At 46.9% G+C, this 22,586-nt stretch overlaps 22 non-coding genes across 22 annotated transcripts; 13 read left to right on the forward strand and 9 right to left on the reverse strand.

Moving 5' to 3' along the window:
* Window positions 1–447: 447 nt before the first annotated feature.
* Trnap-ugg (transfer RNA proline (anticodon UGG)) lies at window positions 448–519 on the reverse strand. The gene has a single exon. It is a non-coding gene; the product is annotated as a tRNA-Pro (tRNA).
* Window positions 520–1,643: 1,124 nt separating this feature from the next.
* On the reverse strand, window positions 1,644–1,715 carry Trnap-ugg (transfer RNA proline (anticodon UGG)). Its single transcript has one exon. It is a non-coding gene; the product is annotated as a tRNA-Pro (tRNA).
* A 554-nt stretch (window positions 1,716–2,269) lies between these two features.
* On the forward strand, window positions 2,270–2,341 carry Trnaq-uug (transfer RNA glutamine (anticodon UUG)). The gene has a single exon. It is a non-coding gene; the product is annotated as a tRNA-Gln (tRNA).
* Window positions 2,342–2,839: 498 nt separating this feature from the next.
* Window positions 2,840–2,911, reverse strand: Trnap-ugg (transfer RNA proline (anticodon UGG)). The gene has a single exon. It is a non-coding gene; the product is annotated as a tRNA-Pro (tRNA).
* Window positions 2,912–3,465: 554 nt separating this feature from the next.
* On the forward strand, window positions 3,466–3,537 carry Trnaq-uug (transfer RNA glutamine (anticodon UUG)). The gene has a single exon. It is a non-coding gene; the product is annotated as a tRNA-Gln (tRNA).
* A 1,123-nt stretch (window positions 3,538–4,660) lies between these two features.
* Window positions 4,661–4,732, forward strand: Trnaq-uug (transfer RNA glutamine (anticodon UUG)). The gene has a single exon. It is a non-coding gene; the product is annotated as a tRNA-Gln (tRNA).
* Window positions 4,733–6,102: 1,370 nt separating this feature from the next.
* Trnaq-uug (transfer RNA glutamine (anticodon UUG)) lies at window positions 6,103–6,174 on the forward strand. Its single transcript has one exon. It is a non-coding gene; the product is annotated as a tRNA-Gln (tRNA).
* Window positions 6,175–6,672: 498 nt separating this feature from the next.
* Window positions 6,673–6,744, reverse strand: Trnap-ugg (transfer RNA proline (anticodon UGG)). Its single transcript has one exon. It is a non-coding gene; the product is annotated as a tRNA-Pro (tRNA).
* A 1,384-nt stretch (window positions 6,745–8,128) lies between these two features.
* Window positions 8,129–8,200, reverse strand: Trnap-ugg (transfer RNA proline (anticodon UGG)). Its single transcript has one exon. It is a non-coding gene; the product is annotated as a tRNA-Pro (tRNA).
* Window positions 8,201–8,754: 554 nt separating this feature from the next.
* On the forward strand, window positions 8,755–8,826 carry Trnaq-uug (transfer RNA glutamine (anticodon UUG)). The gene has a single exon. It is a non-coding gene; the product is annotated as a tRNA-Gln (tRNA).
* A 1,124-nt stretch (window positions 8,827–9,950) lies between these two features.
* On the forward strand, window positions 9,951–10,022 carry Trnaq-uug (transfer RNA glutamine (anticodon UUG)). Its single transcript has one exon. It is a non-coding gene; the product is annotated as a tRNA-Gln (tRNA).
* A 1,124-nt stretch (window positions 10,023–11,146) lies between these two features.
* On the forward strand, window positions 11,147–11,218 carry Trnaq-uug (transfer RNA glutamine (anticodon UUG)). The gene has a single exon. It is a non-coding gene; the product is annotated as a tRNA-Gln (tRNA).
* A 1,370-nt stretch (window positions 11,219–12,588) lies between these two features.
* Trnaq-uug (transfer RNA glutamine (anticodon UUG)) lies at window positions 12,589–12,660 on the forward strand. Its single transcript has one exon. It is a non-coding gene; the product is annotated as a tRNA-Gln (tRNA).
* Window positions 12,661–13,158: 498 nt separating this feature from the next.
* On the reverse strand, window positions 13,159–13,230 carry Trnap-ugg (transfer RNA proline (anticodon UGG)). The gene has a single exon. It is a non-coding gene; the product is annotated as a tRNA-Pro (tRNA).
* A 1,384-nt stretch (window positions 13,231–14,614) lies between these two features.
* Trnap-ugg (transfer RNA proline (anticodon UGG)) lies at window positions 14,615–14,686 on the reverse strand. The gene has a single exon. It is a non-coding gene; the product is annotated as a tRNA-Pro (tRNA).
* A 555-nt stretch (window positions 14,687–15,241) lies between these two features.
* Trnaq-uug (transfer RNA glutamine (anticodon UUG)) lies at window positions 15,242–15,313 on the forward strand. Its single transcript has one exon. It is a non-coding gene; the product is annotated as a tRNA-Gln (tRNA).
* A 498-nt stretch (window positions 15,314–15,811) lies between these two features.
* Trnap-ugg (transfer RNA proline (anticodon UGG)) lies at window positions 15,812–15,883 on the reverse strand. The gene has a single exon. It is a non-coding gene; the product is annotated as a tRNA-Pro (tRNA).
* Window positions 15,884–17,266: 1,383 nt separating this feature from the next.
* On the reverse strand, window positions 17,267–17,338 carry Trnap-ugg (transfer RNA proline (anticodon UGG)). Its single transcript has one exon. It is a non-coding gene; the product is annotated as a tRNA-Pro (tRNA).
* Window positions 17,339–17,893: 555 nt separating this feature from the next.
* On the forward strand, window positions 17,894–17,965 carry Trnaq-uug (transfer RNA glutamine (anticodon UUG)). Its single transcript has one exon. It is a non-coding gene; the product is annotated as a tRNA-Gln (tRNA).
* Window positions 17,966–19,090: 1,125 nt separating this feature from the next.
* On the forward strand, window positions 19,091–19,162 carry Trnaq-uug (transfer RNA glutamine (anticodon UUG)). The gene has a single exon. It is a non-coding gene; the product is annotated as a tRNA-Gln (tRNA).
* A 1,125-nt stretch (window positions 19,163–20,287) lies between these two features.
* Trnaq-uug (transfer RNA glutamine (anticodon UUG)) lies at window positions 20,288–20,359 on the forward strand. The gene has a single exon. It is a non-coding gene; the product is annotated as a tRNA-Gln (tRNA).
* A 1,125-nt stretch (window positions 20,360–21,484) lies between these two features.
* Trnaq-uug (transfer RNA glutamine (anticodon UUG)) lies at window positions 21,485–21,556 on the forward strand. The gene has a single exon. It is a non-coding gene; the product is annotated as a tRNA-Gln (tRNA).
* The last annotated feature ends 1,030 nt before the right edge of the window (window positions 21,557–22,586 follow it).

Below are 22,586 nucleotides of genomic sequence, written 5' to 3' on the forward strand. Positions count from 1 at the left end.
AATTGTATATGCAAAATTTTAGCTAGGATCATGTAATGCAAATTGTTAATAGCAGTCCACACGTGAATGGGGAACGCTCCAAATGCTTATGCTTTTGCTACTAGGATTAATAACGGAACGTAAGGGGTTCAACTGCGAGAAGACGACCTCAGCTGCTTCTCCCAGCATCTCTCCGTTTTGGGTGCTGCATGCACATGCATTTAACAAACGTGCATGCGATGTACTAGTTCCTGGGAAACGAATAGAATCGTTGTACGTGTCAGTCTTTAGGTATAGATATAAGTAATCGAAGACGGCTTAATCCTGCTTCGTAGATTGCTTTCCACAAGACGCACTTGGCAGTATCATTGGCCGGTGGCCCGACATGCAGTTTGCCCCGTTGCATGGCTTACTTTCAGAGACTCGCTAGTTTATCGTAGTGCTTGGTTGTCGCGAAAGTGAAAAGTAGGGCCTGTCCGGCATTTGAACCCGGGACCTCCTGCACCCAAAGCAGGAATCATACCCCTAGACCAACAGGCCGCAAAAGTACGCAGCTGTGCACCCCGCCACCTACTGAGATCTTGCCGCACTTGCTATTGAAGCATCCAATCTGGACCATATTCTCAAAGAGGTTTCTTAATCCGACACCTACAACATGAGCTGTGCTGAGGACCAATGTAGTTGAAGGCTGAAAGAGCTGCTTGAGTTGTGAGACAGTATGTCGATCGTGTGAAGTGCACATGTAATCGTGTCAAGCACCATCAGCCCACTACGTAGCGTTGTGTGACAGCACGTACTTTTCGACAGTACTCTGTGTCCATAGCTGTTTTCATAGCTAGGCTGCTTCCAGCACAAAGCATCCACCATACGAAAGTGGCTGTTCCGCGATTTTGATTACCTGACCCTTCGACATCACTTCATGTACGAATACTGGCAAGAATTCTCGCTACATTCGAAGTTGTTCCCTCCACTTTCAACCTACTTGGTTGCTTCATTTGCCACGCAAACACTTCCTGAGGACGCTACATGTAATAAATCGCAGCTCCCGGTTTAATGACATGATGCTGCTCAGTTTACGACTGCTAGAGGCACACGGTTCCATGGAGTAATGGTTAGCACTCTGGACTTTGAATACAGCGATCCGAGTTCGAGTCTCGGTGGAACCTGATTCAGTTTTTTGCGATCGTTTCTAGAAACGTGTACGAGCTGGCAGTTGGAATTGTATATGCAAAATTTTAGCTAGGATCATGTAATGCAAATTGTTAATAGCAGTCCACACGTGAATGGGGAACGCTCCAAATGCTTATGCTTTTGCTACTAGGATTAATAACGGAACGTAAGGGGTTCAACTGCGAGAAGACGACCTCAGCTGCTTCTCCCAGCATCTCTCCGTTTTGGGTGCTGCATGCACATGCATTTAACAAACGTGCATGCGATGTACTAGTTCCTGGGAAACGAAAAGGATCTTTGTACGTGTCAGTCTTTAGGTATAGATATAAGTAATCGAAGACGGATTAATCCTGCTTCGTAGATTGCTTTCCACAAGACGCACTTGCCAGTATCATTGGCCGGTGGCCCGACATGCAGTTGGCCCCGTTGCATGGCTTACTTTCAGAGACTCGCTGGTTTATCGTAGTGCTTGGTTGTCGCGAAAGTGAAAAGTAGGGCCTGTCCGGCATTTGAACCCTGGACCTCCTGCACCCAAAGCAGGAATCATACCCCTAGACCAACAGGCCGCAAAAGTACGCAGCTGTGCACCCTGCCCACTACTGAGATCTTGCCGCACTTGCTATTGAAGCATCCAATCTGGACCATATTCTCAAAGAGGTTTCTTAATCCGACACCTACAACATGAGCTGTGCTGAGGACGAATGTAGTTGAAGGCTGAAAGAGCTGCTTGAGTTGTGAGACAGTATGTCGATCGTGTGAAGTGCACATGTAATCGTGTCAAGCACCATCAGCCCACTACGTAGCGTTGTGTGACAGCACGTACTTTTCGACAGTACTCTGTGTCCATAGCTGTTTTCATAGCTAGGCTGCTTCCAGCACAAAGCATCCACCATACGAAAGTGGCTGTTCCGCGATTTTGATTACCTGACCCTTCGACATCACTTCATGTACGAATACTGGCAAGAATTCTCGCTACATTCGAAGTTGTTCCCTCCACTTTCAACCTACTTGGTTGCTTCATTTGCCACGCAAACACTTCCTGAGGACGCTACATGTAATAAATCGCAGCTCCCGGTTTAATGACATGATGCTGCTCAGTTTAAGTCGACTAGAGGCACACGGTTTCATGGAGTAATGGTTAGCACTCTGGACTTTGAATCCAGCGATCCGAGTTCGAGTCTCGGTGGAACCTGTTTCAGTGTTTTGCGATCGTTTCTAGAAACGTGTACGAGCTGGCAGTTGGAATTGTATATGCAAAATTTTAGCTAGGATCATGTAATGCAAATTGTTAATAGCAGTCCACACGTGAATGGGGAACGCTCCAAATGCTTATGCTTTTGCTACTAGGATTAATAACGGAACGTAAGGGGTTCAACTGCGAGAAGACGACCTCAGCTGCTTCTTCCAGCATCTCTCCGTTTTGGGTGCTGCATGCACATGCATTTAACAAACGTGCATGCGATGTACTAGTTCCTGGGAAACGAATAGAATCGTTGTACGTGTCAGTCTTTAGGTATAGATATAAGTAATCGAAGACGGATTAATCCTGCTTCGTAGATTGCTTTCCACAAGACGCACTTGCCAGTATCATTGGCCGGTGGCCCGACATGCAGTTTGCCCCGTTGCATGGCTTACTTTCAGAGACTCGCTAGTTTATCGTAGTGCTTGGTTGTCGCGAAAGTGAAAAGTAGGGCCTGTCCGGCATTTGAACCCGGGACCTCCTGCACCCAAAGCAGGAATCATACCCCTAGACCAACAGGCCGCAAAAGCACGCAGCTGTGCACCCCGCCACCTACTGAGATCTTGCCGCACTTGCTATTGAAGCATCCAATCTGGACCATATTCTCAAAGAGGTTTCTTAATCCGACACCTACAACATGAGCTGTGCTGAGGACCAATGTTGTTGAAGGCTGAAAGAGCTGCTTGAGTTGTGAGACAGTATGTCGATCGTGTGAAGTGCACATGTAATCGTGTCAAGCACCATCAGCCCACTACGTAGCGTTGTGTGACAGCACGTACTTTTCGACAGTACTCTGTGTCCATAGCTGTTTTCATAGCTAGGCTGCTTCCAGCACAAAGCATCCACCATACGAAAGTGGCTGTTCCGCGATTTTGATTACCTGACCCTTCGACATCACTTCATGTACGAATACTGGCAAGAATTCTCGCTACATTCGAAGTTGTTCCCTCCACTTTCAACCTACTTGGTTGCTTCATTTGCCACGCAAACACTTCCTGAGGACGCTACATGTAATAAATCGCAGCTCCCGGTTTAATGACATGATGCTGCTCAGTTTACGTCCGCTACAGGCACACGGTTCCATGGTGTAATGGTTAGCACTCTGGACTTTGAATCCAGCGATCCGAGTTCGAGTCTCGGTGGAACCTGATTCAGTTTTTTGCGATCGTTTCTAGAAACGTGTACGAGCTGGCAGTTGGAATTGTATATGCAAAATTTTAGCTAGGATCATGTAATGCAAATTGTTAATAGCAGTCCACACGTGAATGGGGAACGCTCCAAATGCTTATGCTTTTGCTACTAGGATTAATAACGGAACGTAAGGGGTTCAACTGCGAGAAGACGACCTCAGCTGCTTCTCCCAGCATCTCTCCGTTTTGGGTGCTGCATGCACATGCATTTAACAAACGTGCATGCGATGTACTAGTTCCTGGGAAACGAAAAGAATCGTTGTAGGTGTCAGTCTTTAGGTATAGATATAAGTAATCGAAGACGGATTAATCCTGCTTCGTAGATTGCTTTCCACAAGACGCACTTGCCAGTATCATTGGCCGGTGGCCCGACATGCAGTTTGCCCAGTTGCATGGCTTACTTTCAGAGACTCGCTGGTTTATCGTAGTGCTTGGTTGTCGCGAAAGTGAAAAGTAGGGCCTGTCCGGCATTGGAACCCTGGACCTCCTGCACCCAAAGCAGGAATCATACCCCTAGACCAACAGGCCGCAAAAGTACGCAGCTGTGCACTCCGCCACCTACTGAGATCTTGCCGCACTTGCTATTGAAGCATCCAATCTGGACCATATTCTCAAAGAGGTTTCTTAATCCGACACCTACAACATGAGCTGTGCTGAGGACGAATGTAGTTGAAGGCTGAAAGAGCTGCTTGAGTTGTGAGACAGTATGTCTATCGTGTGAAGTGCGCATGTAATCGTGTCAAGCACCATCAGCCCACTACGTAGCGTTGTGTGACAGCACGTACTTTTCGACAGTACTCTGTGTCCATAGCTGTTTTCATAGCTAGGCTGCTTCCAGCACAAAGCATCCACCATACGAAAGTGGCTGTTCCGCGATTTTGATTACCTGACCCTTCGACATCACTTCATGTACGAATACTGGCAAGAATTCTCGCTACATTCGAAGTTGTTCCCTCCACTTTCAACCTACTTGGTTGCTTCATTTGCCACGCAAACACTTCCTGAGGACGCTACATGTAATAAATCGCAGCTCCCGGTTTAATGACATGATGCTGCTCAGTTAAGTCGACTAGAGGCACACGGTTTCATGGTGTAATGGTTAGCACTCTGGACTTTGAATCCAGCGATCCGAGTTCGAGTCTCGGTGGAACCTGTTTCAGTGTTTTGCGATCGTTTCTAGAAACGTGTACGAGCTGGCAGTTGGAATTGTATATGCAAAATTTTAGCTAGGATCATGTAATGCAAATTGTTAACAGCAGTCCACACGTGAATGGGGAACGCTCCAAATGCTTATGCTTTTGCTACTAGGATTAATAACGGAACGTAAGGGGTTCAACTGCGAGAAGACGACCTCAGCTGCTTCTTCCAGCATCTCTCCGTTTTGGGTGCTGCATGCACATGCATTTAACAAACGTGCATGCGATGTACTAGTTCCTGGGAAACGAATAGAATCGTTGTACGTGTCAGTCTTTAGGTATAGATATAAGTAATCGAAGACGGATTAATCCACACGTGAATGGGGAACGCTCCAAATGCTTATGCTTTTGCTACTAGGATTAATAACGGAACGTAAGGGGTTCAACTGCGAGAAGACGACCTCAGCTGCTTCTTCCAGCATATCTCCGTTTTGGGTGCTGCATGCACATGCATTTAACAAACGTGCATGCGATGTACTAGTTCCTGGGAAACGAATAGAATCGTTGTACGTGTCAGTCTTTAGGTATAGATATAAGTAATCGAAGACGGATTAATCCTGCTTCGTAGATTGCTTTCCACAAGACGCACTTTCCAGTATCATTGGCCGGTGGCCCGACATGCAGTTTGCCCCGTTGCATGGCTTACTTTCAGAGACTCGCTAGTTTATCGTAGTGCTTGGTTGTCGCGAAAGTGAAAAGTAGGGCCTGTCCGGCATTTGAACCCGGGACCTCCTGCACCCAAAGCAGGAATCATACACCTAGACCAACAGGCCGCAAAAGTACGCAGCTGTGCACCCCGCCACCTACTGAGATCTTGCCGCACTTGCTATTGAAGCATCCAATCTGGACCATATTCTCAAAGAGGTTTCTTAATCCGACACCTACAACATGAGCTGTGCTGAGGACCAATGTAGTTGAAGGCTGAAAGAGCTGCTTGAGTTGTGAGACAGTATGTCGATCGTGTGAAGTGCACATGTAATCGTGTCAAGCACCATCAGCCCACTACGTAGCGTTGTGTGACAGCACGTACTTTTCGACAGTACTCTGTGTCCATAGCTGTTTTCATAGCTAGGCTGCTTCCAGCACAAAGCATCCACCATACGAAAGTGGCTGTTCCGCGATTTTGATTACCTGACCCTTCGACATCACTTCATGTACGAATACTGGCAAGAATTCTCGCTACATTCGAAGTTGTTCCCTCCACTTTCAACCTACTTGGTTGCTTCATTTGCCACGCAAACACTTCCTGAGGACGCTACATGTAACAAATCGCAGCTCCCGGTTTAATGACATGATGCTGCTCAGTTTAAGTCCGCTAGAGGCACACGGTTCCATGGTGTAATGGTTAGCATTCTGGACTTTGAATCCAGTGATCCGAGTTCGAGTCTCGGTGGAACCTGATGCAGTGTTTTGCGATCGTTTCTAGAAACGTGTACGAGCTGGCAGTTGGAATTGTATATGCAAAATTTTAGCTAGGATCATGTAATGCAAATTGTTAATAGCAGTCCACACGTGAATGGGGAACGCTCCAAATGCTTATGCTTTTGCTACTAGGATTAATAACGGAACGTAAGGGGTTCAACTGCGAGAAGACGACCTCAGCTGCTTCTCCCAGCATCTCTCCGTTTTGGGTGCTGCATGCACATGCATTTAACAAACGTGCATGCGATGTACGAGTTCCTGGGAAACGAATAGAATCGTTGTACGTGTCAGTCTTTAGGTATAGATATAAGTAATCGAAGACGGCTTAATCCTGCTTCGTAGATTGCTTTCCACAAGACGCACTTGCCAGTATCATTGGCCGGTGGCCCGACATGCAGTTTGCCCCGTTGCATGGCTTACTTTCAGAGACTCGCTAGTTTCTCGTAGTGCTTGGTTGTCGCGAAAGTGAAAAGTAGGGCCTGTCCGGCATTTGAACCCGGGACCTCCTGCACCCAAAGCAGGAATCATACCCCTAGACCAACAGGCCGCAAAAGTACGAAGCTGTGCACCCCGCCACCTACTGAGATCTTGCCGCACTTGCTATTGAAGCATCCAATCTAGACCATATTCTCAAAGAGGTTTCTTAATCCGACACCTACAACATGAGCTGTGCTGAGGACCAATGTAGTTGAAGGCTGAAAGAGCTGCTTGAGTTGTGAAACAGTATGTCGATCGTGTGAAGTGCAAATGTAATCGTGTCAAGCACCATCAGCCCTCTACGTAGCGTTGTGTGACGGCACGTACTTTTCGACAGTACTCTGTGTCCATAGCTGTTTTCATAGCTAGGCTGCTTCCAGCACAAAGCATCCACCTTACGAAAGTGGCTGTTCCGCGATTTTGATTACCTGACCATTCGACATCACTTAATGTACGAATACTGGCAAGAATTCTCACTACATTCGAAGTTGTTCCCTCCACTTTCAACCAACTTGGTTGCTTCATTTGCCACGCAAACACTTCCTGAGGACGCTACATGTAATAAATCGCAGCTTACCGGTTTAATGACATGATGCTGCTCAGATTACGTCCGCTAGAGGCACACGGTTCCATGGTGTAATGGTTAGCACTCTGGACTTTGAATCCAGCGATCCGAGTTCGAGTGTTGGTTGAACCTGATTCAGTGTTTTGCGATCGTTTCTAGAAACGTGTACGAGCTGGCAGTTGGAATTGTATATGCAAAATTTTAGCTAGGATCATGTAATGCAAATTGTTAATAGCAGTCCACACGTGAATGGGGAACGCTCCAAATGCTTATGCTTTTGCTACTAGGATTAATAACGGAACGTAAGGGGTTCAACTGCGAGAAGACGAACTCAGCTGCTACTCCCAGCATCTCTCCGTTTTGGGTGCTGCATGCACATGCATTTAACAAACGTGCATGCGATGTACTAGTTCCTGGGAAACGAATAGAATCGTTGTACGTGTCAGTCTTTAGGTATAGATATAAGTAATCGAAGACGGCAAATTGTTAATAGCAGTTCACACGTGAATGGGGAACGCTCCAAATGCTTATGCTTTTGCTACTAGGATTAATAACGGAACGTAAGGGGTTCAACTGCGACAAGACGACCTCAGCTGCTTCTCCCAGCATCTCTCCGTTTTGGGTGCTGCATGCACATGCATTTAACAAACGTGCATGCGATGTACTAGTTCCTGGGAAACGAAAAGAATCGTTGTACGTGTCAGTCTTTAGGTATAGATATAAGTAATCGAAGACGGATTAATCCTGCTTCGTAGATTGGTTTCCACAAGACGCACTTGCCAGTATCATTGGCCGGTGGCCCGACATGCAGTTGGCCCCTTTGCATGGCTTACTTTTTAGAGACTCGCTAGTTTGTCGTAGTGCTTGGTTGTCGCGAAAGTGAAAAGTAGGGCCTGTCCGGCATTTGAACCCTGGACCTCCTGCACCCAAAGCAGGAATCATACCCCTAGACCAACAGGCCGCAAAAGCACGCAGCTGTGCACCCCGCCACCTACTGAGATCTTGCCGCACTTGCTATTGAAGCATCCAATCTGGACCATATTCTCAAAGAGGTTTCTTAATCCGACACCTACAACATGAGCTGTGCTGAGGACGAATGTAGTTGAAGGCTGAAAGAGCTGCTTGAGTTGTGAGACAGTATGTCGATCGTGTGAAGTGCACATGTAATCGTGTCAAGCACCATCAGCCCACTACGTAGCGTTGTGTGACAGCACGTACTTTTCGACAGTACTCTGTGTCCATAGCTGTTTTCATAGCTAGGCTGCTTCCAGCACAAAGCATCCACCATACGAAAGTGGCTGTTCCGCGATTTTGATTACCTGACCCTTCGACATCACTTCATGTACGAATACTGGCAAGAATTCTCGCTACATTCGAAGTTGTTCCCTCCACTTTCAACCTACTTGGTTGCTTCATTTGCCACGCAAACACTTCCTGAGGACGCTACATGTAATAAATCGCAGCTCCCGGTTTAATGACATGATGCTGCTCAGTTTAAGTCGACTAGAGGCACACGGTTTCATGGAGTAATGGTTAGCACTCTGGACTTTGAATCCAGCGATCCGAGTTCGAGTCTCGGTGGAACCTGTTTCAGTGTTTTGCGATCGTTTCTAGAAACGTGTACGAGCTGGCAGTTGGAATTGTATATGCAAAATTTTAGCTAGGATCATGTAATGCAAATTGTTAATAGCAGTCCACACGTGAATGGGGAACGCTCCAAATGCTTATGCTTTTGCTACTAGGATTAATAACGGAACGTAAGGGGTTCAACTGCGAGAAGACGACCTCAGCTGCTTCTTCCAGCATCTCTCCGTTTTGGGTGCTGCATGCACATGCATTTAACAAACGTGCATGCGATGTACTAGTTCCTGGGAAACGAATAGAATCGTTGTACGTGTCAGTCTTTAGGTATAGATATAAGTAATCGAAGACGGATTAATCCTGCTTCGTAGATTGCTTTCCACAAGACGCACTTGCCAGTATCATTGGCCGGTGGCCCGACATGCAGTTTGCCCCGTTGCATGGCTTACTTTCAGAGACTCGCTAGTTTATCGTAGTGCTTGGTTGTCGCGAAAGTGAAAAGTAGGGCCTGTCCGGCATTGGAACCCTGGACCTCCTGCACCCAAAGCAGGAATCATACCCCTAGACCAACAGGCCGCAAAAGCACGCAGCTGTGCACCCCGCCACCTACTGAGATCTTGCCGCACTTGCTATTGAAGCATCCAATCTGGACCATATTCTCAAAGAGGTTTCTTAATCCGACACCTACAACATGAGCTGTGCTGAGGACCAATGTTGTTGAAGGCTGAAAGAGCTGCTTGAGTTGTGAGACAGTATGTCGATCGTGTGAAGTGCACATGTAATCGTGTCAAGCACCATCAGCCCACTACGTAGCGTTGTGTGACAGCACGTACTTTTCGACAGTACTCTGTGTCCATAGCTGTTTTCATAGCTAGGCTGCTTCCAGCACAAAGCATCCACCATACGAAAGTGGCTGTTCCGCGATTTTGATTACCTGACCCTTCGACATCACTTCATGTACGAATACTGGCAAGAATTCTCGCTACATTCGAAGTTGTTCCCTCCACTTTCAACCTACTTGGTTGCTTCATTTGCCACGCAAACACTTCCTGAGGACGCTACATGTAATAAATCGCAGCTCCCGGTTTAATGACATGATGCTGCTCAGTTTACGTCCGCTACAGGCACACGGTTCCATGGTGTAATGGTTAGCACTCTGGACTTTGAATCCAGCGATCCGAGTTCGAGTCTCGGTGGAACCTGATTCAGTTTTTTGCGATCGTTTCTAGAAACGTGTACGAGCTGGCAGTTGGAATTGTATATGCAAAATTTTAGCTAGGATCATGTAATGCAAATTGTTAATAGCAGTCCACACGTGAATGGGGAACGCTCCAAATGCTTATGCTTTTGCTACTAGGATTAATAACGGAACGTAAGGGGTTCAACTGCGAGAAGACGACCTCAGCTGCTTCTCCCAGCATCTCTCCGTTTTGGGTGCTGCATGCACATGCATTTAACAAACGTGCATGCGATGTACTAGTTCCTGGGAAACGAAAAGAATCGTTGTAGGTGTCAGTCTTTAGGTATAGATATAAGTAATCGAAGACGGATTAATCCTGCTTCGTAGATTGCTTTCCACAAGACGCACTTGCCAGTATCATTGGCCGGTGGCCCGACATGCAGTTTGCCCAGTTGCATGGCTTACTTTCAGAGACTCGCTGGTTTATCGTAGTGCTTGGTTGTCGCGAAAGTGAAAAGTAGGGCCTGTCCGGCATTGGAACCCTGGACCTCCTGCACCCAAAGCAGGAATCATACCCCTAGACCAACAGGCCGCAAAAGTACGCAGCTGTGCACTCCGCCACCTACTGAGATCTTGCCGCACTTGCTATTGAAGCATCCAATCTGGACCATATTCTCAAAGAGGTTTCTTAATCCGACACCTACAACATGAGCTGTGCTGAGGACGAATGTAGTTGAAGGCTGAAAGAGCTGCTTGAGTTGTGAGACAGTATGTCTATCGTGTGAAGTGCGCATGTAATCGTGTCAAGCACCATCAGCCCACTACGTAGCGTTGTGTGACAGCACGTACTTTTCGACAGTACTCTGTGTCCATAGCTGTTTTCATAGCTAGGCTGCTTCCAGCACAAAGCATCCACCATACGAAAGTGGCTGTTCCGCGATTTTGATTACCTGACCCTTCGACATCACTTCATGTACGAATACTGGCAAGAATTCTCGCTACATTCGAAGTTGTTCCCTCCACTTTCAACCTACTTGGTTGCTTCATTTGCCACGCAAACACTTCCTGAGGACGCTACATGTAATAAATCGCAGCTCCCGGTTTAATGACATGATGCTGCTCAGTTTAAGTCGACTAGAGGCACACGGTTTCATGGTGTAATGGTTAGCACTCTGGACTTTGAATCCAGCGATCCGAGTTCGAGTCTCGGTGGAACCTGTTTCAGTGTTTTGCGATCGTTTCTAGAAACGTGTACGAGCTGGCAGTTGGAATTGTATATGCAAAATTTTAGCTAGGATCATGTAATGCAAATTGTTAACAGCAGTCCACACGTGAATGGGGAACGCTCCAAATGCTTATGCTTTTGCTACTAGGATTAATAACGGAACGTAAGGGGTTCAACTGCGAGAAGACGACCTCAGCTGCTTCTTCCAGCATCTCTCCGTTTTGGGTGCTGCATGCACATGCATTTAACAAACGTGCATGCGATGTACTAGTTCCTGGGAAACGAATAGAATCGTTGTACGTGTCAGTCTTTAGGTATAGATATAAGTAATCGAAGACGGATTAATCCACACGTGAATGGGGAACGCTCCAAATGCTTATGCTTTTGCTACTAGGATTAATAACGGAACGTAAGGGGTTCAACTGCGAGAAGACGACCTCAGCTGCTTCTTCCAGCATATCTCCGTTTTGGGTGCTGCATGCACATGCATTTAACAAACGTGCATGCGATGTACTAGTTCCTGGGAAACGAATAGAATCGTTGTACGTGTCAGTCTTTAGGTATAGATATAAGTAATCGAAGACGGATTAATCCTGCTTCGTAGATTGCTTTCCACAAGACGCACTTTCCAGTATCATTGGCCGGTGGCCCGACATGCAGTTTGCCCCGTTGCATGGCTTACTTTCAGAGACTCGCTAGTTTATCGTAGCGCTTGGTTGTCGCGAAAGTGAAAAGTAGGGCCTGTCCGGCATTTGAACCCGGGACCTCCTGCACCCAAAGCAGGAATCATACACCTAGACCAACAGGCCGCAAAAGTACGCAGCTGTGCACCCCGCCACCTACTGAGATCTTGCCGCACTTGCTATTGAAGCATCCAATCTGGACCATATTCTCAAAGAGGTTTCTTAATCCGACACCTACAACATGAGCTGTGCTGAGGACCAATGTAGTTGAAGGCTGAAAGAGCTGCTTGAGTTGTGAGACAGTATGTCGATCGTGTGAAGTGCACATGTAATCGTGTCAAGCACCATCAGCCCACTACGTAGCGTTGTGTGACAGCACGTACTTTTCGACAGTACTCTGTGTCCATAGCTGTTTTCATAGCTAGGCTGCTTCCAGCACAAAGCATCCACCATACGAAAGTGGCTGTTCCGCGATTTTGATTACCTGACCCTTCGACATCACTTCATGTACGAATACTGGCAAGAATTCTCGCTACATTCGAAGTTGTTCCCTCCACTTTCAACCTACTTGGTTGCTTCATTTGCCACGCAAACACTTCCTGAGGACGCTACATGTAATAAATCGCAGCTCCCGGTTTAATGACATGATGCTGCTCAGTTTAAGTCCGCTAGAGGCACACGGTTCCATGGTGTAATGGTTAGCATTCTGGACTTTGAATCCAGTGATCCGAGTTCGAGTCTCGGTGGAACCTGATGCAGTGTTTTGCGATCGTTTCTAGAAACGTGTACGAGCTGGCAGTTGGAATTGTATATGCAAAATTTTAGCTGGGATCATGTAATGCAAATTGTTAATAGCAGTCCACACGTGAATGGGGAACGCTCCAAATGCTTATGCTTTTGCTACTAGGATTAATAACGGAACGTAAGGGGTTCAACTGCGAGAAGACGACCTCAGCTGCTTCTCCCAGCATCTCTCCGTTTTGGGTGCTGCATGCACATGCATTTAACAAACGTGCATGCGATGTACGAGTTCCTGGGAAACGAATAGAATCGTTGTACGTGTCAGTCTTTAGGTATAGATATAAGTAATCGAAGACGGCTTAATCCTGCTTCGTAGATTGCTTTCCACAAGACGCACTTGCCAGTATCATTGGCCGGTGGCCCGACATGCAGTTTGCCCCGTTGCATGGCTTACTTTCAGAGACTCGCTAGTTTATCGTAGTGCTTGGTTGTCGCGAAAGTGAAAAGTAGGGCCTGTCCGGCATTTGAACCCGGGACCTCCTGCACCCAAAGCAGGAATCATACCCCTAGACTAACAGGCCGCAAAAGTACGAAGCTGTGCACCCCGCCACCTACTGAGATCTTGCCGCACTTGCTATTGAAGCATCCAATCTAGACCATATTCTCAAAGAGGTTTCTTAATCCGACACCTACAACATGAGCTGTGCTGAGGACCAATGTAGTTGAAGGCTGAAAGAGCTGCTTGAGTTGTGAAACAGTATGTCGATCGTGTGAAGTGCAAATGTAATCGTGTCAAGCACCATCAGCCCTCTACGTAGCGTTGTGTGACGGCACGTACTTTTCGACAGTACTCTGTGTCCATAGCTGTTTTCATAGCTAGGCTGCTTCCAGCACAAAGCATCCACCTTACGAAAGTGGCTGTTCCGCGATTTTGATTACCTGACCATTCGACATCACTTAATGTACGAATACTGGCAAGAATTCTCACTACATTCGAAGTTGTTCCCTCCACTTTCAACCAACTTGGTTGCTTCATTTGCCACGCAAACACTTCCTGAGGACGCTACATGTAATAAATCGCAGCTTACCGGTTTAATGACATGATGCTGCTCAGATTACGTCCGCTAGAGGCACACGGTTCCATGGTGTAATGGTTAGCACTCTGGACTTTGAATCCAGCGATCCGAGTTCGAGTGTTGGTTGAACCTGATTCAGTGTTTTGCGATCGTTTCTAGAAACGTGTACGAGCTGGCAGTTGGAATTGTATATGCAAAATTTTAGCTAGGATCATGTAATGCAAATTGTTAATAGCAGTCCACACGTGAATGGGGAACGCTCCAAATGCTTATGCTTTTGCTACTAGGATTAATAACGGAACGTAAGGGGTTCAACTGCGAGAAGACGAACTCAGCTGCTACTCCCAGCATCTCTCCGTTTTGGGTGCTGCATGCACATGCATTTAACAAACGTGCATGCGATGTACTAGTTCCTGGGAAACGAATAGAATCGTTGTACGTGTCAGTCTTTAGGTATAGATATAAGTAATCGAAGACGGCAAATTGTTAATAGCAGTTCACACGTGAATGGGGAACGCTCCAAATGCTTATGCTTTTGCTACTAGGATTAATAACGGAACGTAAGGGGTTCAACTGCGACAAGACGACCTCAGCTGCTTCTCCCAGCATCTCTCCGTTTTGGGTGCTGCATGCACATGCATTTAACAAACGTGCATGCGATGTACTAGTTCCTGGGAAACGAAAAGAATCGTTGTACGTGTCAGTCTTTAGGTATAGATATAAGTAATCGAAGACGGATTAATCCTGCTTCGTAGATTGGTTTCCACAAGACGCACTTGCCAGTATCATTGGCCGGTGGCCCGACATGCAGTTGGCCCCTTTGCATGGCTTACTTTTTAGAGACTCGCTAGTTTGTCGTAGTGCTTGGTTGTCGCGAAAGTGAAAAGTAGGGCCTGTCCGGCATTTGAACCCTGGACCTCCTGCACCCAAAGCAGGAATCATACCCCTAGACCAACAGGCCGCAAAAGTAAGCAGGTGTGCACCCCGCCACCTACTGAGATCTTGCCGCACTTGCTATTGAAGCATCCAATCTGGACCATATTCTCAAAGAGGTTTCTTAATCCGACACCTACAACATGAGCTGTGCTGAGGACCAATGTAGTTGAAGGCTGAAAGAGCTGCTTGAGTTGTGAGACAGTGTGTCGATCGTGTGAAGTGCAAATGTAATCGTGTCAAGCACCATCAGCCCACTACGTAGCGTTGTGTGACGGCACGTACTTTTCGGCAGTACTCTGTGTCCATAGCTGTTTTCATAGCTAGGCTGCTTCCAGCACAAAGCATCCACCATACGAAAGTGGCTGTTCCGCGATTTTGATTACCTGACCCTTCGACATCACTTAATGTACGAATACTGGCAAGAATTCTCGCTACATTCGAAGTTGTTCCCTCCACTTTCAACCTACTTGGTTGCTTCATTTGCCACGCAAACACTTCCTGAGGACGCTACATGTAATAAATCGCAGCTTACCGGTTTAATGACATGATGCTGCTCAGTTTAAGTCCGCTAGAGGCACACGGTTCCATGGTGTAATGGTTAGCACTCTGGACTTTGAGTCCAGCGATCCGAGTTCGAGTCTCGGTGGAACCTGATTTAGTGTTTTGCGATCGTTTCTAGAAACGTGTACGAGCTGGCAGTTGGAATTGTATATGCAAAATTTTAGCTAGGATCATGTAATGCAAATTGTTAATAGCAGTCCACACGTGAATGGGGAACGCTCCAAATGCTTGTGCTTTTGCTACTAGGATTAATAACGGAACGTAAGGGGTTCAACTGCGATAAGACGACCTCAGCTGCTTCTCCCAGCATCTCTCCGTTTTGGGTGCTGCATGCACATGCATTTAACAAACGTGCATGCGATGTACGAGTTCCTGGGAAACGAATAGAATCGTTGTACGTGTCAGTCTTTAGGTATAGATATAAGTAATCGAAGACGGCTTAATCCTGCTTCGTAGATTGCTTTCCACAAGACGCACTTGCCAGTATCATTGGCCGGTGGCCCGACATGCAGTTTGCCCCGTTGCATGGCTTACTTTCAGAGACTCGCTAGTTTATCGTAGTGCTTGGTTGTCGCGAAAGTGAAAAGTAGGGCCTGTCCGGCATTTGAACCCGGGACCTCCTGCACCCAAAGCAGGAATCATACCCCTAGACCAACAGGCCGCAAAAGTAAGCAGCTGTGCACCCCGCCACCTACTGAGATCTTGCCGCACTTGCTATTGAAGCATCCAATCTAGACCATATTCTCAAAGAGGTTTCTTAATCCGACACCTACAACATGAGCTGTGCTGAGGACCAATGTAGTTGAAGGCTGAAAGAGCTGCTTGAGTTGTGAAACAGTATGTCGATCGTGTGAAGTGCAAATGTAATCGTGTCAAGCACCATCAGCCCTCTACGTAGCGTTGTGTGACGGCACGTACTTTTCGACAGTACTCTGTGTCCATAGCTGTTTTCATAGCTAGGCTGCTTCCAGCACAAAGCATCCACCATACGAAAGTGGCTGTTCCGCGATTTTGCTTACCTGACCATTCGACATCACTTAATGTACGAATACTGGCAAGAATTCTCACTACATTCGAAGTTGTTCCCTCCACTTTCAACCAACTTGGTTGCTTCATTTGCCACGCAAACACTTCCTGAGGACGCTACATGTAATAAATCGCAGCTTACCGGTTTAATGACATGATGCTGCTCAGATTACGTCCGCTAGAGGCACACGGTTCCATGGTGTAATGGTTGGCACTCTGGACTTTGAATCCAGCGATCCGAGTTCGAGTGTTGGTGGAACCTGATTCAGTGTTTTGCGATCGTTTCTAGAAACGTGTACGAGCTGGCAGTTGGAATTGTATATGCAAAATTTTAGCTAGGATCATGTAATGCAAATTGTTAATAGCAGTCCACACGTGAAAGGGGAACGCTCCAAATGCTTATACTTTTGCTACTAGGATTAATAACGGAACGTAAGGGGTTCAACTGCGAGAAGACGAACTCAGCTGCTACTCCCAGCATCTCTCCGTTTTGGGTGCTGCATGCACATGCATTTAACAAACGTGCATGCGATGTACTAGTTCCTGGGAAACGAATAGAATCGTTGTACGTGTCAGTCTTTAGGTATAGATATAAGTAATCGAAGACGGCAAATTGTTAATAGCAGTTCACACGTGAATGGGGAACGCTCCAAATGCTTATGCTTTTGCTACTAGGATTAATAACGGAACGTAAGGGGTTCAACTGCGAGAAGACGACCTCAGCTGCTTCTCCCAGCATCTCTCCGTTTTGGGTGCTGCATGCACATGCATTTAACAAACGTGCATGCGATGTACTAGTTCCTGGGAAACGAAAAGAATCGTTGTACGTGTCAGTCTTTAGGTATAGATATAAGTAATCGAAGACGGATTAATCCTGCTTCGTAGATTGGTTTCCACAAGACGCACTTGCCAGTATCATTGGCCGGTGGCCCGACATGCAGTTGGCCCCGTTGCATGGCTTACTTTCAGAGACTCGCTAGTTTGTCGTAGTGCTTGGTTGTCGCGAAAGTGAAAAGTAGGGCCTGTCCGGCATTTGAACCCTGGACCTCCTGCACCCAAAGCAGGAATCATACCCCTAGACCAACAGGCCGCAAAAGTAAGCAGCTGTGCACCCCGCCACCTACACAGATCTTGCCGCACTTGCTATTGAAGCATCCAATCTGGACCATATTCTCAAAGAGGTTTCTTAATCCGACACCTACAACATGAGCTGTGCTGAGGACCAATGTAGTTGAAGGCTGAAAGAGCTGCTTGAGTTGTGAGACAGTATGTCGATCGTGTGAAGTGCAAATGTAATCGTGTCAAGCACCATCAGCCCACTACGTAGCGTTGTGTGACGGCACGTACTTTTCGACAGTACTCTGTGTCCATAGCTGTTTTCATAGCTAGGCTGCTTCCAGCACAAAGCATCCACCATACGAAAGTGGCTGTTCCGCGATTTTGATTACCTGACCATTCGACATCACTTCATGTACGAATACTGGCAAGAATTCTGGCTACATTCGAAGTTGTTCCCTCCACTTTCAACCTACTTGGTTGCTTCATTTGCCACGCAAACACTTCCTGAGGACGCTACATGTAATAAATCGCAGCTTACCGGTTTAATGACATGATGCTGCTCAGTTTAAGTCCGCTAGAGGCACACGGTTCCATGGTGTAATGGTTAGCACTCTGGACTTTGAATCCAGCGATCCGAGTTCGAGTCTCGGTGGAACCTGATTCAGTGTTTTGCGATCGTTTCTAGAAACGTGTACGAGCTGCCAGTTGGAATTGTATATGCAAAATTTTAGCTAGGATCATGTAATGCAAATTGTTAATAGCAGTCCACACGTGAATGGGGAACGCTCCAAATGCTTATGCTTTTGCTACTAGGATTAATAACGGAACGTAAGGGGTTCAACTGCGAGAAGACGACCTCAGCTGCTTCTCCCAGCATCTCTCCGTTTTGGGTGCTGCATGCACATGCATTTAACAAACGTGCATGCGATGTACTAGTTCCTGGGAAACGAATAGAATCGTTGTACGTGTCAGTCTTTAGGTATAGATATAAGTAATCGAAGACGGCTTAATCCTGCTTCGTAGATTGCTTTCCACAAGACGCACTTGCCAGTATCATTGGCCGGTGGCCCGACATGCAGTTTGCCCCGTTGCATGGCTTACTTTCAGAGACTCGCTAGTTTATCGTAGTGCTTGGTTGTCGCGAAAGTGAAAAGTAGGGCCTGTCCCGCATTTGAACCCGGGACCTCCTGCACCCAAAGCAGGAATCATACCTCTAGACCAACAGGCCACAAAAGTACGCAGCTGTGCACCCCGCCACCTACTGAGATCTTGCCGCACTTGCTATTGAAGCATCCAATCTGGACCATATTCTCAAAGAGGTTTCTTAATCCGACACCTACAACATGAGCTGTGCTGAGGACCAATGTAGTTGAAGGCTGAAAGAGCTGCTTGAGTTGTGAGACAGTATGTCGATCGTGTGAAGTGCAAATGTAATCGTGTCAAGCACCATCAGCCCACTACGTAGCGTTGTGTGACGGCACGTACTTTTCGACAGTACTTTGTGTCCATAGCTGTTTTCATAGCTAGGCTGCTTCCAGCACAAAGCATCCACCATACGAAAGTGGCTGTTCCGCGATTTTGATTACCTGACCCTTCGACATCACTTCATGTACGAATACTGGCAAGAATTCTCACTACATTCGAAGTTGTTCCCTCCACTTTCAACCTACTTGGTTGCTTCATTTGCCACGCAAACACTTCCTGAGGACGCTACATGTAATAAATCGCAGCTTACCGGTTTAATGACATGATGCTGCTCCGTTTAAGTCCGCTAGAGGCACACGGTTCCATGGTGTAATGGTTAGCACTCTGGACTTTGAATCCAGCGATCCGAGTTCGAGTCTCGGTGGAACCTGATTCAGTGTTTTGCGATCGTTTCTAGAAACGTGTACGAGCTGGCAGTTGGAATTGTATATGCAAAATTTTAGCTAGGATCATGTAATGCAAATTGTTAATAGCAGTCCACACGTGAATGGGGAACGCTCCAAATGCTTATGCTTTTGCTACTAGGATTAATAACGGAACGTAAGGGGTTCAACTGCGAGAAGACGACCTCAGCTGCTTCTCCCAGCATCTCTCCGTTTTGGGTGCTGCATGCACATGCATTTAACAAACGTGCATGCGATGTACTAGTTCCTGGGAAACGAATAGAATCGTTGTACGTGTCAGTCTTTAGGTATAGATATAAGTAATCGAAGACGGCTTAATCCTGCTTCGTAGATTGCTTTCCACAAGACGCACTTGCCAGTATCATTGGCCGGTGGCCCGACATGCAGTTTGCCCCGTTGCATGGCTTAATTTCAGAGACTCGCTAGTTTATCGTAGTGCTTGGTTGTCGCGAAAGTGAAAAGTAGGGCCTGTCCCGCATTTGAACCCGGGACCTCCTGCACCCAAAGCAGGAATCATACCCCTAGACCAACAGGCCGCAAACGTACGCAGCTGTGCACCCCGCCACCTACTGAGATCTTGCCGCACTTGCTATTGAAGCATCCAATCTGGACCATATTCTCAAAGAGGTTTCTTAATCCGACACCTTCAACATGAGCTGTGCTGAGGACCAATGTAGTTGAAGGCTGAAAGAGCTGCTTGAGTTGTGAGACAGTATGTCGATCGTGTGAAGTGCAAATGTAATCGTGTCAAGCACCATCAGCCCACTACGTAGCGTTGTGTGACGGCACGTACTTTTCGACAGTACTCTGTGTCCATAGCTGTTTTCATAGCTAGGCTGCTTCCAGCACAAAGCATCCACCATACGAAAGTGGCTGTTCCGCGATTTTGATTACCTGACCCTTCGACATCACTTCATGTACGAATACTGGCAAGAATTCTCACTACATTCGAAGTTGTTCCCTCCACTTTCAACCTACTTGGTTGCTTCATTTGCCACGCAAACACTTCCTGAGGACGCTACATGTAATAAATCGCAGCTTACCGGTTTAATGACATGATGCTGCTCCGTTTAAGTCCGCTAGAGGCACACGGTTCCATGGTGCAATGGTTAGCACTCTGGACTTTGAATCCAGCGATCCGAGTTCGAGTCTCGGTGGAACCTGATTCAGTGTTTTGCGATCGTTTCTAGAAACGTGTACGAGCTGGCAGTTGGAATTGTATATGCAAAATTTTAGCTAGGATCATGTAATGCAAATTGTTAATAGCAGTCCACACGTGAATGGGGAACGCTCCAAATGCTTATGCTTTTGCTACTAGGATTAATAACGGAACGTAAGGGGTTCAACTGCGAGAAGACGACCTCAGCTGCTTCTCCCAGCATGTCTCCGTTTTGGGTGCTGCATGCACATGCATTTAACAAACGTGCATGCGATGTACTAGTTCCTGGGAAACGAATAGAATCGTTGTACGTGTCAGTCTTTAGGTATAGATATAAGTAATCGAAGACGGCTTAATCCTGCTTCGTAGATTGCTTTCCACAAGACGCACTTGCCAGTATCATTGGCCGGTGGCCCGACATGCAGTTTGCCCCGTTGCATGGCTTACTTTCAGAGACTCGCTAGTTTATCGTAGTGCTTGGTTGTCGCGAAAGTGAAAAGTAGGGCCTGTCCTGCATTTGAACCCGGGTCCTCCTGCACCCAAAGCAGGAATCATACCCCTAGACCAACAGGCCGCAAAAGTACGCAGGTGTGCACCCCGCCACCTACTGAGATCTTGCCGCACTTGCTATTGAAGCATCCAATCTGGACCATATTCTCAAAGAGGTTTCTTAATCCGACACCTACAACATGAGCTGTGCTGAGGACCAATGTAGTTGAAGGCTGAAAGAACTGCTTGAGTTGTGAGACAGTATGTCGATCGTGTGAAGTGCAAATGTAATCGTGTCAAGCACCATCAGCCCACTACGTAGCGTTGTGTGACGGCACGTACTTTTCGACAGTACTCTGTGTCCATAGCTGTTTTCATAGCTAGGCTGCTTCCAGCACAAAGCATCCACCATACGAAAGTGGCTGTTCCGCGATTTTGATTACCTGACCCTTCGACATCACTTCATGTACGAATACTGGCAAGAATTCTCACTACATTCGAAGTTGTTCCCTCCACTTTCAACCTACTTGGTTGCTTCATTTGCCACGCAAACACTTCCTGAGGACGCTACATGTAATAAATCGCAGCTTACCGGTTTAATGACATGATGCTGCTCAGTTTAAGTCCGCTAGATGCACACGGTTCCATGGTGTAATGGTTAGCACTCTGGACTTTGAATCCAGCGATCCGAGTTCGAGTCTCGGTGGAACCTGATTCAGTGTTTTGCGATCGTTTCTAGAAACGTGTACGAGCTGGCAGTTGGAATTGTATATGCAAAATTTTAGCTAGGATCATGTAATGCAAATTGTTAATAGCAGTCCACACGTGAATGGGGAACGCTCCAAATGCTTATGCTTTTGCTACTAGGATTAATAACGGAACGTAAGGGGTTCAACTGCGAGAAGACGACCTCAGCTGCTTCTCCCAGCATGTCTCCGTTTTGGGTGCTGCATGCACATGCATTTAACAAACGTGCATGCGATGTACGAGTTCCTGGGAAACGAATAGAATCGTTGTACGTGTCAGTCTTTAGGTATAGATATAAGTAATCGAAGACGGCTTAATCCTGCTTCGTAGATTGCTTTCCACAAGACGCACTTGCCAGTATCATTGGCCGGTGGCCCGACATGCAGTTTGCCCAGTTGCATGGCTTACTTTCAGAGACTCGCTAGTTTATCGTAGTGCTTGGTTGTCGCGAAAGTGAAAAGTAGGGCCTGTCCCGCATTTGAACCCGGGACCTCCTGCACCCAAAGCAGGAATCATACCCCTAGACCAACAGGCCGCAAAAGTACGCAGGTGTGCACCCCGCCACCTACACAGATCTTGCCGCACTTGCTATTGAAGCATCCAATCTGGACCATATTCTCAAAGAGGTTTCTTAATCCGACACCTACAACATGAGCTGTGCTGAGGACCAATGTAGTTGAAGGCTGAAAGAGCTGCTTGAGTTGTGAGACAGTATGTCGATCGTGTGAAGTGCAAATGTAATCGTGTCAAGCACCATCAGCCCACTACGTAGCGTTGTGTGACGGCACGTACTTTTCGACAGTACTCTGTGTCCATAGCTGTTTTCATAGCTAGGCTGCTTCCAGCACAAAGCATCCACCATACGAAAGTGGCTGTTCCGCGATTTTGATTACCTGACCCTTCGACATCACTTAATGTACGAATACTGGCAAGAATTCTCACTACATTCGAAGTTGTTCCCTCCACTTTCAACCTACTTGGTTGCTTCATTTGCC

This window comes from Schistocerca gregaria, chromosome 3 (genome assembly GCF_023897955.1).
Source record: "Schistocerca gregaria isolate iqSchGreg1 chromosome 3, iqSchGreg1.2, whole genome shotgun sequence".
In the NCBI taxonomy this organism is placed as follows: Eukaryota; Metazoa; Arthropoda; class Insecta; order Orthoptera; family Acrididae; genus Schistocerca; species Schistocerca gregaria.